We start from the raw sequence: 14,284 nt of genomic DNA, 5'->3' as shown, positions 1-14,284 counted from the left end.
GCACAATACCTTCCATATATGAGCTTAACCGCTCTCTATAGATGTTTTTAATGTTATTACAATGTCATAACATTTATATCATAAAAGTTGACATGATTCACCATCTCTGTAGACTATTGGGCTTTAAGTTGTCATTCATTAGAACAAAACTTCCATTTAACAAACATAAATAATTATTATAGTGGAAAATAATGGAGCAAAACGTGCAAAAATGCAATTCTGAGGTCAATGACCCCTCAATGTCACCAGAGGTCAGTCAGAAAGTGGTTCCACGTCTGAAATCAAACCTTGGGGTGTGTAGATGATATTCTGAAAGTTTCATGCTTTAGTCATAAAATGCACAATACTTTCCATATATGAGCTTAACCGCCGCACTATATGAGAGAGAGAGACAGAGAGAGGGAGAGAATAGTTATATATCCATAATATAGCGCGAGGGAGAGAGTCACACTCAGGCGGCAGTGAGATGAATGCGCCGGTGAAACGTTAGTCCATTATTTATTTTATCCCCTTTATTCTGACCTTGTTTATGGTGAGAAGCCTACTTGTTGTATTTCACACAACAGTAGGCTACTCAAGTAGGCTTAATAAATCCCATTTTGGCGAACTGAAAGAGCTCTAGCACCGTGCACTAAACACCAACTTTATACACTTGATGCAGATCTAATATGTAGTAGGGCTTGTAGGCCATCACAATCACAATGGCGCCGGTAGGCGTGACAGCCTACCGTGACATCAGCCTTGCATCTCCTATTGCACCCAAAACACCTGAACTTTTACATTCAGTAGGCATTAGGCATTAGGCAGTAGGCATTTAGCGTCTGCTAAATGCCTAAATTGTAGTATAGATTTAGTGTTCTGGGGTTTTCTGGCTCAAACAAGTGCTTTCCTGCTGTTTGTGATGTCACAGCCTGCAAATCCCATATTATGTCAATGGGATTTGCCAGCAGATGTCACTGTTTTGCCTCCAGACCACAGAAAATCCACTGAATGTTCAAAGTTCAGGTTTTTGGGGTGTAATTGAGGTCATAAAACCTAAAAGAAAAACGAAAAATAAATGAATAAATTATTGTCATGAAACCTTTAAAGGAGCATTCAGTGATTTGGGTGATTTGGAGAAAAAAAAAACGGTCCACCCGGTAACAAGATGTGCACATGCACACGCTCTACAGTGGGGGAAGTACAACAGACCAACAGCACATGCACCAATGCCCGCCCCACTCGATCATGATTGGAGGAAGGCCCCTCTCATCCTGATTGGATGAAGGCTTTGCCACCCAAACCCCAGGGGCTCACTGGGGACAGGGAGGAACTCCTTATATGGTCAGCACACTTTATAGTAGGGAGGATTATCCAAAAAATAAGAAAAAATAAGTGATATTTTAATTAAGTGAAATCACTGAATATACCTTTAAAGCCTGATAGTGTCTTGCTGGTGTTGAATGCCATAAAATAGCAGATCTACAAGATCTACAAGCTTGTAGATCTGCTATTTACTGAGCATGACACGGACACGCAACTACAACAAGTAGCCTACTGTATAACTGAGGCGGACATTTTGACACGAACCACTAACCAGAGAAGGTAGAGCTGGGGATTGAACTGAGGACCCTCCGATTCCCAAGTGACTGCTCTACCTCCTCCTGAGTCCCTGCCGGCCCATTTCATTAATGCACTGGAGCCTAATTTCCCTCCATTTGCGCGGCCGTCAGAGAGAGACTTTCCCTGCCGCTATTGTGGCCTGAGCGAGCAGGGTGGAGGTACAGCTGTTCCGGTAATGTCCTATTTGCAGCCCGGCCGGCCTGCCTATTAGCGTAATATGCCGGTTCCTGTTTACACAACCGAATATTACCTTTTAAGGGTGGCTCATTCGCTGTACTAACGCGAGAATAGCAGCCCTATACTCTCTATGTGCGAGGAACACTACAGTATAACAAGAATTTGCTCCCTGGGACTTAGGAGTTGTGGTTTGAAGGAGGGACAGAGAGGAGAGTGTTCTAGCTAGTAGGCCTTGAGGGCCTATATTGGGCTATGCTAGAAAACAAGGCTGCTGCTTGTGTTTTTTTTTTGTTTTCTTCTTCTTCTTCTACTTCTTGTTCGACGAACTTTACCCCTACGCCTTCACCCTGAGTGGAGGTCTGTCCAAAAGGTTTCTATGACAACAAACACCAACACTGTCTCTGTCCAACACTGTTCCTCGCTCCCAGCAGGCCTTAAGGGAGAGGAAATTATCACTCCCCCCCCCCCCCGTTTACACCCCTTTTTTCCATTTCATATTTTGTGATGATATTGAATCATATTGTCATGTTTATGAATTGAATACATAGGACCAGAATGGAAACGAGACCGCAAGGACTTTTTTTGGTGCCATCCTTTTAGACTAAGGGCTCCATTTTCTATCTATCCCTAAACTTCTTTGACTTTTTCTTTTTTTTTACTATTTTGCAAAACATTTTTGAATAGTTAAAATGGCCAGTCTACAAGCTCACAACGTGTCAATGTAGATTGGCTAGTTGAACTATTCAAAAATGTTTTTCAAAATAGTTAAAAAAAAAGGCTAGGGATTAAGGGTTTAGCGGTGACGAAAATGGAGCCCTAAGTGTTTGACTGTACTCTGTGCTGTTTACATTTCTTATAAAGTATTCAATCAATCAAACCTACATAGATAAACAAAGTGTCCTGCAGAGACATACCGTCTGTCTGTCTTACAGAAACAAGAGAACAGAATTGTGAAGCAGAGAATTACTTTTATTATCTCCTGTCCCACTCCCAATAACTACTATTATCGATGCAGGATTTTAAATATAGCAACATTTAATTTATATGAAAATCTAGACCACAGTAATTAGTAATTACCACTGACCATAACCACTAAAAACCACTCAAATCTGTCACAACATTGCTTTCTCTGGGCGGTGGGATCTCTGTTGGTCTTGAGACAACTTGTTGTGATTTGACACTGCATGAAATTGAATTAAATTTAAACCCTGTACGTCAGTGACCAGGGTCCCCCAGCCAGGGCACTGATTTGATTGATTGATTGAAATATTTATTAACAGTTTGCAGAATTACAGTACATTTCAAGCACAACTCAATACAAAGGCTGTTAACTGTGAGTGGACGACCCAATAAAGCATTACACTTGTTTACAAGAGGGTCCACCTTGTTCAATTCATCAAAGACACAAAGGCACAGCGTCCATCCGTCTACTTCCTTAACCCATTTCGACCTGAGCTCGATTCTACAAAATAATGCCTTCTAAATCATGACAGTTTTCTGAAAAACCTATGTTTCTATGTCAGTGGTTTTCAAACTATTTAATGTCAAGGAGCCCCACAATTATCTGTATTTGGCCACCGACCCCCATCTGAATTTCAATAGCTAAAGTATAACATAATGCTTAAAACACCAAAAGGGGGTCCCGCCAACAAAGTCCACACCCACAACACCAGAGGGAGTTCAACAAACCATGTGCAACCCAGATTCGGCACAAACAAGGGACTTTATTTAGCTCCTATGCCACCAAAATGTGGAATTCCCTACCAACAGTCATTAAGACATGTGAATCCCTTGACTCCTTCAAAACTGCTCTCAAAGGGCACCTACGGACGGCTGCAATTTGAAACTGGTCCCTGTATAATCTGAATCCCCCACCCACCCCTTTTCCCCCTGTATATGTTTCTTTTCCCTTTTTACCTCCTCTATGCTGATTTCCTGTTTTGACTATATAGTTGTGTATATATTCGTACATCTTCTAAATGTTTTGATGAATTGAAAATGGTGGGCCCTATTGTAAACAAGTGTAATGCTTTATGGTGTCGTCCACTCACAGTTAACAGTTTTTGTATTGAGTTGTACTTGAAATGTACTGTAATTATGCAAACTGTTAATAAATCAATCAATCTTGTTTTTTACCCTCACACCATGATCTCGTGCGCCACCCTTATATTATCCCTAAATATATTAGCCATATTTTACTATTTTAAAAAACATTCTAAGATAGAGTGTTCAAGATAGATAGATAGTTCAACTAGCCGATCCACATCGACACGTTTTGAGCTTGTAGATTGTCTATGAACTATTTAAAATGTTTTTCAAAATAGTAAAAAAAAAATGGCAAAGAAGTTAAGGTTGTTGTTTTTTTTGTTGTTTTTTTAAGATAAATACTCAGCCCCAAAAACCTCAGAGAGCCTCTAACAATTTACAAAAATGGTTTTAAACCTCTTAGATTATAAAGTTAATAATTAGCTTTAACAGGAATACCTTTTAAGGAGAATGATCAATATCCAATTCCAAATGTTACCTTAAGCAGGAAATACTCTTAGAAAAATACCTTTAAATACCCAATAGAAGGAGCATATATGATTTTACCCAATTCATTTTAGTTCGGAGAGCACAGAACAGATCCACATACAGCCAATTACAAAATGTCTCTCTCCGTCTCGCAAAATGGAGACGGTATATATATAATCTTAATCAAGATTGAAAACACTACACAAGAGCAACGTGTCAAGACAGCCAGAGAAGTTCATACAATCACATCCTGTCAAAACCAGGAAGCATAATGCATGGGATATGTAGTTTAAGGGTGACTTTGTAGTCCATAACTAAACTGGGTTCTAGTCAAGTTAGTTGGAGACTAGTAAAGTTAAAGGGAGACTGCTTGTCTGCTACGGGAGCATACAAACTCAAGGGCAAAAACATGTTTTTCACAGGGAGGAGATAAACGGGAAACAACAATTCTATATCTTACTCGCTGACTGGGGGAATAATTCAAATCAGTAGGACACAGGGCATGAAGATACGAAGGCCTAGGGCACATGTACCGATTCATAATTATTGCAGGGCATGGGGCATACGATTTATAATTAAGCAGGGCACATGTAATATGACATCCGCAAAACAACAAATCTACAAATAAGTCCCAAAAAACCTATCAGTGGTGTCCTGAGTCTCCTGACCTCCCACCTCTCTCTGTATCACTCTGAACTGATAGCAGGAAGAAACCTTATCTATATATTGTTTTATCATTTTAATCACATGAATGAAAAGCAGTTTTATTAGTTTCATTTTTACACAGTAAGTATAAGGTAAATAAGGTCAAAGTTGATCCCAATGTCCCTTTGTAAGTTATCTAGAGTGATAAGCTCTGTGTGTGTGTGTGTGTGTGTGTGTGTGTGTGTGTGTGTGTGTGTGTGTGTGTGTGTGTGTGTGTGTGTGTGTGTGTGTGTGTGTGTGTGTGTGTGTGTGTGTGTGTGTGTGTGTGTGTGTGTGTGTGTGTGTGTGTGTGTGTGTGTGTGTGTGTGTGTGTGTGTGTGTGTGTGTGTGTGTCACCTGCTTTCACCCGCACAGCCAAAAAGGAGGAAGCTCAAAGTCTACCTTAAAGTGCATGACAGTGAATTACACCTTTAATGAGCCTAACAATATGCTGTTGGAGGACAAGCATAAAAAGCTTTTTCTTTGTACAGTACTGACTACAGAATGTGGACCATGGTGACATTGATCAATTCTTGATAAAATAGCTTCTAATATATTATTTAGGCCCCAAAATCTATACATCTCAGTCACACTATTAAGGCAACCGGCCGGTTCCACGCGCCCTTTTTTTCACTTGAGCACCTGCCCCTCAAAATGTCTGTGCACGCCACTGACCCCTGACCCTCAAAATGTCTGTGCACGCCACTGACCCCTGACCCTCTAAATGTCTGTGCACGCCACTGACCCCTGACCCTCTAAATGTCTGTGCACGCCACTGACCCCTGACCCTCTAAATGTCTGTGCACGCCACTGACCCCTGACCCTCTAAATGTCTGTGCACGCCACTGACCCCTGACCCCTGACCCTCTAAATGTCTGTGCACGCCACTGCATCCAGTCCTAGTATTTCAGAAATAACAGACCTCACATCCAGTCCTAGTATTTCAGAAATAACAGACCTCACATCCAGTCCTAGTATTTCAGAAATAACAGACCTCACATCCAGTCCTAGTATTTCAGAAATAACAGACCTCACATCCAGTCCTAGTATTTCAGAAATAACAGACCTCACATCCAGTCCTAGTATTTCAGAAATAACAGACCTCACTCTTGGTTATCTGAACTGACTTGTATATTATTACACATGGAGAAATGTGTTATGTTATGATGGATAATTCAAGCAAGTTCCATGAGATTTGGCAGCAATTCTTAGAACACATTGCTCAAATGTCTCACTGATCCCACTTACTGTAGCATTTAGTCTGCATGCAGCATCTGTGTGTCCTCCACTTTCCATATGATATATTCTAGTCTCTAGCAGTGTAACTCATTGATTTGAAATCATGCCCTGTTCTCTCTTTTTTTGTTGTTTATGCTTTTTTTTCTCTCTCTCTTTTTCTTTTCAATTCCTTTGTCTGTTCTTTTTTTTTTTTTGCAAAACCTTAATACAAATATTAAATGCTGATGGTATATTCTCCATAGTCTCGTTGTACTATAGGGCAGTGGTTTTCAACCTTGTTCATGTCAAGGCCCATTATTTTTTCGGCAATTGAGCCACCAAAATGTAAGATTTTGTCCACAATTCCATGCTGTATTTGATGTTGGTACCATTAGGAGAGAGCAGGAAAGACAATTCTTCTACATTCTCTAGTTGTGTCGACTTCTTGTAAATGTATTAATGCAGATGTTTAACAATAATGTAACTCTTGAGAGCTTAAAATGAAACCAAAGGGCCTAATTTGGATTTGTTTTTAAATGTTAGGGATTGAGGGAACATAGGGCTGAGGGAACATAGGCATGAACTCAAACGGAAGATCTACAAGCGCAAAACGCGACGCTTCGCACCACGTTGTGAGCTTGTAGATGGGCTATTTTCACTAGAGTGAATTAAGAATGTACCAAATGTCCTCTCAGTTTTTGTATCAAATACAGAGGGTTTAAGTGGTACTGAATTTGCAGCTCAACAAAAGAGAATTCATCCTCGTGTACGACAATTTCACGATAAAATCTCCACGATACGATTACTGTGATCGATCTTTAATCACGATAAACGATTATACCGATTATCGTCCCATTGCATGAACCGGTATACTGGTATGATTCATATTATTTTAAACAGACCAGTACATAAACTATACTGGTTTGATTCCAAGGATTATGAACAATCAGATCTCCATGGACAGGAATGTGAGTGAATATAATCACTCACGATGATATATTTATCATGTTGTCACTACTATGTCACAACAAAATTGATATATTTTAATCAACCATCCGCTATCTATGATGAGAACTAAACATGAGGTAAAACTACATTCACTCTGAGTGAGTTACACAGTTTGTGAGTGTCACGCACCGAAATAGCCAATCTACAAGCTCACAACATGTCGCCGTGTGACGCATTGTGAGCTTGTAGATTGGCTAAAGGCTCATACATAGTCTGGATTTTCGGTGGTTAGGTGACCACCGAACTACAACATGACGTGACGAGCCGCAGTGAAGAGCAAACCACCGCCCTCTCTGTTTTTACTCGCCACCGCTCAACGTTATTTCAGCTCCGGTGGTCACCTCACCACCGGAGCGGTGGTCACCTCACCACCGAAAATCGAGACTATGTATGAGCCTTAAGTATACAGTTGGAGGCCATCGATATTGTCCTTTTCTTTTTGCTGAGGTTTGCGTGATCTGCGCAAAAGTACAGTTAACCCATTTTGGGCGGGAACCCCTTTGTGTTTTAAACATTATGTTATAATTTAGCTATTGAAAAATAGCAGATCTACAAGCTCATAGCGCGCCACTCGGTGGCGCGCTATGAGCTTGTAGATCTGCTATTTTTGAAAAATCATGAAAATATTTATTTCAGAAAACTGGAGGATTTAGAAGGATTTTTAAAAATGTTGAGGTCAGGCCTAAATGGGTCAAATGATAAGGGACAATATCGGTGGCACCCAACTGTACATCAAACTTCACCTATTCATGCGCTATAGCTTCATACAAGACAGAGGCATCTCCATACCGTGAAAAAAACACAACTTTAATAAAACATTGGGCAGCTTTCACATACTTTTGAAATGTGTTTTTCTTTTTTTGTCCAGTGGATATTATCAATCAGGCACAACATCCCGACAGGAAAGAAAAGCATTTAAATACTCAACTGGTCTGTAGAATACAGCAAAAGAAAAACTTTAAAAAAAAAAATAATAATAATACAAATACAGTAGCTAGATATTTTTTTCTTTTCCTTTTTTTGGCATGCATAAACATAAAAAAACAGCCTTACACAGCACATCTTAACACTATCATCATACACAGTCTGAGCACAGACTGTGTTGGCGGAGCTAAACATCGTGGAGTTTTACGTGCGTTTGCTGCTACTCATACTCAGTGGTGGAAAGGAACTAAGTACTTTTACTTAAGTACTGTACTTTGAGGTGTACAATTTTGAGGTATTTGTACTTTACTTGAGTATTTCCAATTTCCAATACTTTTACTTCTACTCCACTACATCTCAGGGCCCAAATGTGTACTTTTACTCCACTATACAATTATTTGAAAACTTTAGTTACTAGATTTTAATTTTGATTAGAAAACATACATTAACCACTTCAACCCTATACATTTCGGCCATTTGAAAATAGCCGATCTACAAGCTCACAATGCGTCGCAACTCGATCTGCTATTTTCAATAGACTTTGTACACATTTTGAACTTGTGAAATGGCACATTCTGCACAATGAGTACTTTTACTTTTAGTACTTTAAGTACATTTTGATGCCGATATACTTTTGTACTTTTACTCAAGTACACTTTCAAGTCTGTACTTTTATTTAAGTAAAACAATTGAGTACTTTTTCCACCACTGTATGTTGTTTACTGGTGTAGGTGTTACATCCTACTAGGGGGGCGATATGTTACCTTGTAGCTGGTTGTACTGTTGAGTAACTTGAAAAATAACCAGAAAAAACCAACATGAAAAAGAATCGTTAAGAATATCGTGGATCGCTTGAAAAATAATCGTGGTATTATATATTTATTTTCATATCGCCCCACGTCTACTAGTACTTTTAAGGGCATGGGGTCCTTCTCAGTCAAACATGTTGCTTGTTTGAGTCTTTTACTCTGAAAATAGCAAATCTACCGTGTTCACGGAACGTTGCGTCTTTGTGTTTGTGGAATGGATCATTTTGCTATTGGTCTTGCAACAAAGTGTATACATACAGGGCTTGAGCAGCTAATCATGAATAAATACTACATGTGGGTCATTCTAATGAATTTGACATATTTCGGCATTGTTAAAAAAACGTTGTGCTCCTTTGGTCTATAGAGCTGTCCACACCCAGACTGTAGGCCTGTCACAATTATTACATAGTCGCCCAATCGCAATTATTTATGATGATCGCAATCATAATCGTCAATCGTTTCCACGGTGAAATTCTTTTCGGTTTTTTTGTTAATCGCAAAATAGCAGAAATAGCAGATCTACAGCTTGTAGATCTGCTTGTAGATCAACTATTTCCACTAGTTTGTACGTTTATTGGAAAGATGTTTAATTATTAAAGGTGGAAAGAAAAAATATATAAAAAATATTAAATGTCTCAGTGATTTTTAGTGAAGTGAAGTTCAGTGAAGTTATTTGTCATATCTGCCCAGTGCAATTTGTGATTACAAAGCCTGAAAGGCAAATATAGAAATACAAATTGTAACATTCCAATGTTCAATGCAAAAAAAATACAATTAAATCGTTAATCGCAATTATCTGTGCGACAATTAATCGTTGACTTTAATTGTGTAATCGTGACAGGCTTACTAGACTGATAACTATAAGGATAATTAATAATGATGTGAGCATCCACAACTGACGAATGAACGATAAAGTTCTGTAAAATTCAGGCAGATTTTTGATGTGGAAGCCATTCCTTCCATCTTTCTCTTGCTCATGACATTGCTCTGAAAGTGGTGATATCATTCGCCACTGTCGCAGCTCATAGCATTTCCAGTATGGTTCTCGGTGTGGACAGCCCTTAACCCATTTTGGGCGGGAACCGCTTTTGGTGTTTTAAACATCATGTTATAATTTAGATATTGAAAAATAGCAGATCTACAAGCTCATAGCGCGCCACTCGGTGGCGCGCTACGAGCTTGTAGGTCTGCTATTTTTTTTAAACCGTGAAAATGTGGCGGAACTCTTTGAATATATATTCTTTCAGAGCGAACGTTTTTAACTCAAATCTTTGCTTCTTCACATATTTTCAGATGGGGGGGGGGGTCGGCGGCCAAATACGTATAGTTTTTGGGGGTCCTTGACATGAAAATGTTTGAGAACCACTGAACCAGACATTTGTAGAATCGTCCTCGGGCCTAAATGGGTTAAGTCGGTCCTCGACGAGCACTCAGAGCTCTGATTATATGAAATGATTGGACCCATTTCTAAAATGAGCCGACTTAAGGGACCACTTCACCACTGTTCAACTTATCTTCATATAATGGTCCTCTAATACAGGGGTTCTCAACCCGTGGGTCGCGACCCCTCGGGGGGTCGCCAAATTATTTTGGGGGGTCCCCAAAATATTTTCCAAAAAAAAAAAAAAAAAAAATTATTTTCACGATTTTTCAAAAATAGCAGACCTACAAGTTCATAGCGCGCCACTCGGTGGCACGCTATGAGCTTGTAGATCTGCTATTTTTCAATAGCTAAATTATAACAATGCTTAAAACATCAAAAGGGGTTCCCGCCCAAAATGGTTTAAGGTTATTGTAGCAGTCAATTTATATTGGGGGTCGGGAGGGGGCGGGGGTCCCGAGACATTGCCAAAGCATTTCCGGGGGTCCCCGGCCAAAAACGTTGAGAACCCCTGCTCTAATAATCATGATAGAATGGCACCGTTTTTTTCTACTCAGTCTGTGTCTCATAGGAGGGCCTGTGGGCATTTCAGAAACCCGTCCACCAGTGACATCATCGTTAGGCGGATATTTTTTTTTTAAACAAGATTATTTTGTTTAGATTTTAATTATTGTGAGAACGATGGCTTCCATTTTCGCATTGCAACTTTTCAGTACTCGAAAGCCTGCAGTTTCTATTAGCTTGGATTCCCCATCGATGATGTCAGATGATGTCCCTGGTGGACGGGTTTCTTAACTGCCCACAGCCCCTCCTATGAGACACGGACCGAGTGGGGGAAAGAATTGGTGCCATTTTATCATGATTATTATTAGTGAGGACCTATTATATGAAGATAGGTTGAAAAGTGGTGAAGTGGTCCTTTAAGTGAGCCTTCAATGTGTAAACATGCAACAAATCCAAAACAGTTCAAATCGGTTATTTTAACATGCGTAGAAAAAACAACACACAACTCCAAAACATTGTTCTTCAAATTAAAAAACAAAAACTTAAAATCACTTCATCATCCTCTCCCCCCCCCCCCCCCCCCCCTCTCACCAGCTCAAAAGCGACTGGTTGCAGCAATGTCCGGTAAAGAGGTTTGAAATGTAATTCAATTTCCTTCATACAGCATATCAAATCAGGCAAATTAGGCTCTCGAGTGCTTATATTTCATCCTGCTAAAAAGGTCAGAACTGAAGCTGAAAGTCTGACTTTCAAAACATGTAGCTTAGGTCAAATGAAATGTCTCTGTTGTCAAGGTTTCGTGTGTGCGTGCGTGCGTGCGTGTGTGTTTAATTGCAGCTGCTCTGAGGTCACTGGTCCTAGATCAGTAGTCCATATTACCTCTGTACTTTGTAACATTCTCCAACAGCGCTCCCCTTTAAGGTTTAAACTGCTGCACCTGCAGAGGAAGGGAGAGGAGAGAACAGCAGTATTCATCATTTGACGTGTATACGTTTTACAGAATAAAGGTGTTTTTTCGGAAAACCGACGGAAAAACGCAGCTACGCAGATACTTCTTGTCCACTAGTCCCTTCCTAACATTTTAGTCTAGTTTTTATTTGTTGACGAAATTGTCAGTATATTTAGTCTTAGTTTTAGTCATCATAGCTTAGATTTCATTTAGTTTCCCTTTAGTTTTCGTCAGTGAAAAAAAAGGTAGTCGACGAACATTTAGTTTCAGTCGACAAAATCAACACCGACACCCTCTACAACTTAGGGTCCCGGCTGTTTGGCCCCACTGTGCCATACTATGACATCACAGACTTTCCTCCTGTGGAAAGTGTGCATGTCGGTTTGGCAATCTGCCAGCAAAGCACACTTGCCCTCGTTTGCGTAGATTGTTTCATTCTAACTCTCGCCATTCTAAAGCAATAAAGCAGATAAAGCAGAACGGTCAAAGAACAACGTTCATATTTTTGGATACAGGCTCACAACGCGTCACACAATGCAACTCATTGTGAGCTTTTAGATCGGCTATTAAGTAAGCTTAAACCATTCTGGACGGGAAGCCCTTTTGGTAGCATTGTTATACTTTAGCTATTGAAAAATAGCAGATCTACAAGCTCGTAGCGCGGCACTCGGTGCCGCGCTACGAGCTTGTAGATCTGCTATTTAAAACCTTTGCTTCTGTAGAACGCCACAACGGTAAGGCCTTCCGGTCTGATTTTCGAATATGTTATAGAGCTCCCAGAGACGCACGCGTGGAACTGTAGTACGTCTTCGGGCGACCTTTCTAGTCGACATGGCGCGCGCGAACGTTCCACTACACCGAGTGGCGCGCTACGAGCTTGTAGGTCTGCTATTTAAAACCTTTGCTTCTGTAGAACGCCACAACGGTAAGGCCTTCCGGTCTGATTTTCGGATATGTTATAGAGCCCAGCAACACCGGCCGACACCTCCAAGGCTTCCTGGGTGATGGCGAGGAGGAGGAGGAGGGCTGCCACGTCACCTCACAGTCCAACTGTCTGTTTGTACGCCTCTGCTGTGCCTGAGGGAGGCACGCGCGCACACACACACACAACGCACGCGCACACACTCACCTGCCCAGGCCATTGATGCCAGACGACCCTCGGGCCAGGCACTGCAGCCTCAGCCTCTCCACGGGATCTGAACTCACACACAGACGTCTCTTGGCATCCAGCGCCATCTCTCGGTCGTGCCTCGACGTCCTGGCCATGGCTGAACACACAGAGCACATTAATATAATGTGTAACATTATAGTGGATGCAGTTAGCTTAATGCTAATTCCGATTAGCATAGTTAGCTTCTTATCCATGCTACTGGTGACTGGTTTAGCACAATACAAACTCGGACTCATTACATAACATGCAAATCACACCACCACTCAATATAAAAATAAAACGTTGTCTTATAAAGCAGCATATACTTTGTTTACATTCAGACCCATGGCTTTGTACAACTACTGGCCAAAGTTGAAGTTCATATAGTTGTAAAACATTCCCCATAAAAGCCAAAATCGCGACAGAGTCAGCTATTCATTCATTACTAACTATTTCACAGACCTTGATGTGACTGTTAGCTGTGATAAAGTAAAGTAAACAAAGTGATGATGAATGACACGACACGAAACACACACGTAGGATGTAGCTCTTCTCACAACATTGACGACACAGGTGGTTCTTTATAAACGGGCATTTATTGGGCATTCTTCTCATCCCTCTGCTGTTCCATGCCGTGAGAACTATGTTCACACAAAATAATAAACACATAAACAATCAACAAATTACGTCGCAATACATAATATTGATCAAACAAAGAATTACAAAACATGTAGAAATGCGCGATGCGCAGGTGAACATGTCCGTCAAAACACCACAATACAACACAACAAAGATAGCTCTCAAATAATAATACCTCGTTGGCCGCTTGTTGTGTAAAGAGGTTCTTGATGCTTCTTGAGTTTCATACAGTCCTTTGAATGTCCTTTTGACCGTGTTTAATAACTTTAAACAGTTCAAACACACTACTCTGCTGCGAGTGTGCTTCCTTGTGCAGACCAGAGTCTGAATGAGTGAGAGAAATGTTTGTACCACCTGTGTGCAATGCCAGGCAATCATGCATCAATCAGTCAATCAATCATGGTCCAGTGTTGCTACTGACAGACAGGGAACTTGGTTCTGCCTCAGAAAGTTATCATCACATCATGTTTACATTTTTAACCTCATATGAAATCAATTATGAACCACATATTTATTATTGTATCATGACATTATTATGAATTATGCTTTATGAACTTATGACCATGAATTGTTGTATTTTAGCTATTTTAGTCTTTTTAAAGTAAGCATTTTAATAGCAGCACTTACATAGGAAGTCAGAGAAACGAATCAAAGAAAAGACCGTCATCTGCCAGTGGAATTCAGAACAGCGCCACAGCCCATCCACATGTATGAAGGCATATGCC

General features: G+C 40.4%; 1 long non-coding RNA gene across 1 annotated transcript; it reads right to left on the bottom strand.

Moving 5' to 3' along the window:
- Window positions 1-10,837: 10,837 nt before the first annotated feature.
- Window positions 10,838-13,876, bottom strand: LOC306925728. The gene is made up of 3 exons (XR_013790299.1): window positions 13,735-13,876; window positions 12,900-13,038; window positions 10,838-11,758 (listed from the first exon to the last, which is right to left on the bottom strand). It is a non-coding gene; the product is annotated as an uncharacterized lncRNA (long non-coding RNA).
- Between the last annotated feature and the right edge of the window lie 408 nt (window positions 13,877-14,284).

The sequence above is a fragment of the Electrona antarctica genome, assembly GCF_951216825.1.
Source record: "Electrona antarctica genome assembly, chromosome: 6".
NCBI classification, from domain to species: Eukaryota; Metazoa; Chordata; class Actinopteri; order Myctophiformes; family Myctophidae; genus Electrona; species Electrona antarctica.
The sequence above is the reverse complement of the archived record's forward strand: the minus strand, read 5'-3'. Positions and strand labels throughout refer to the sequence as shown.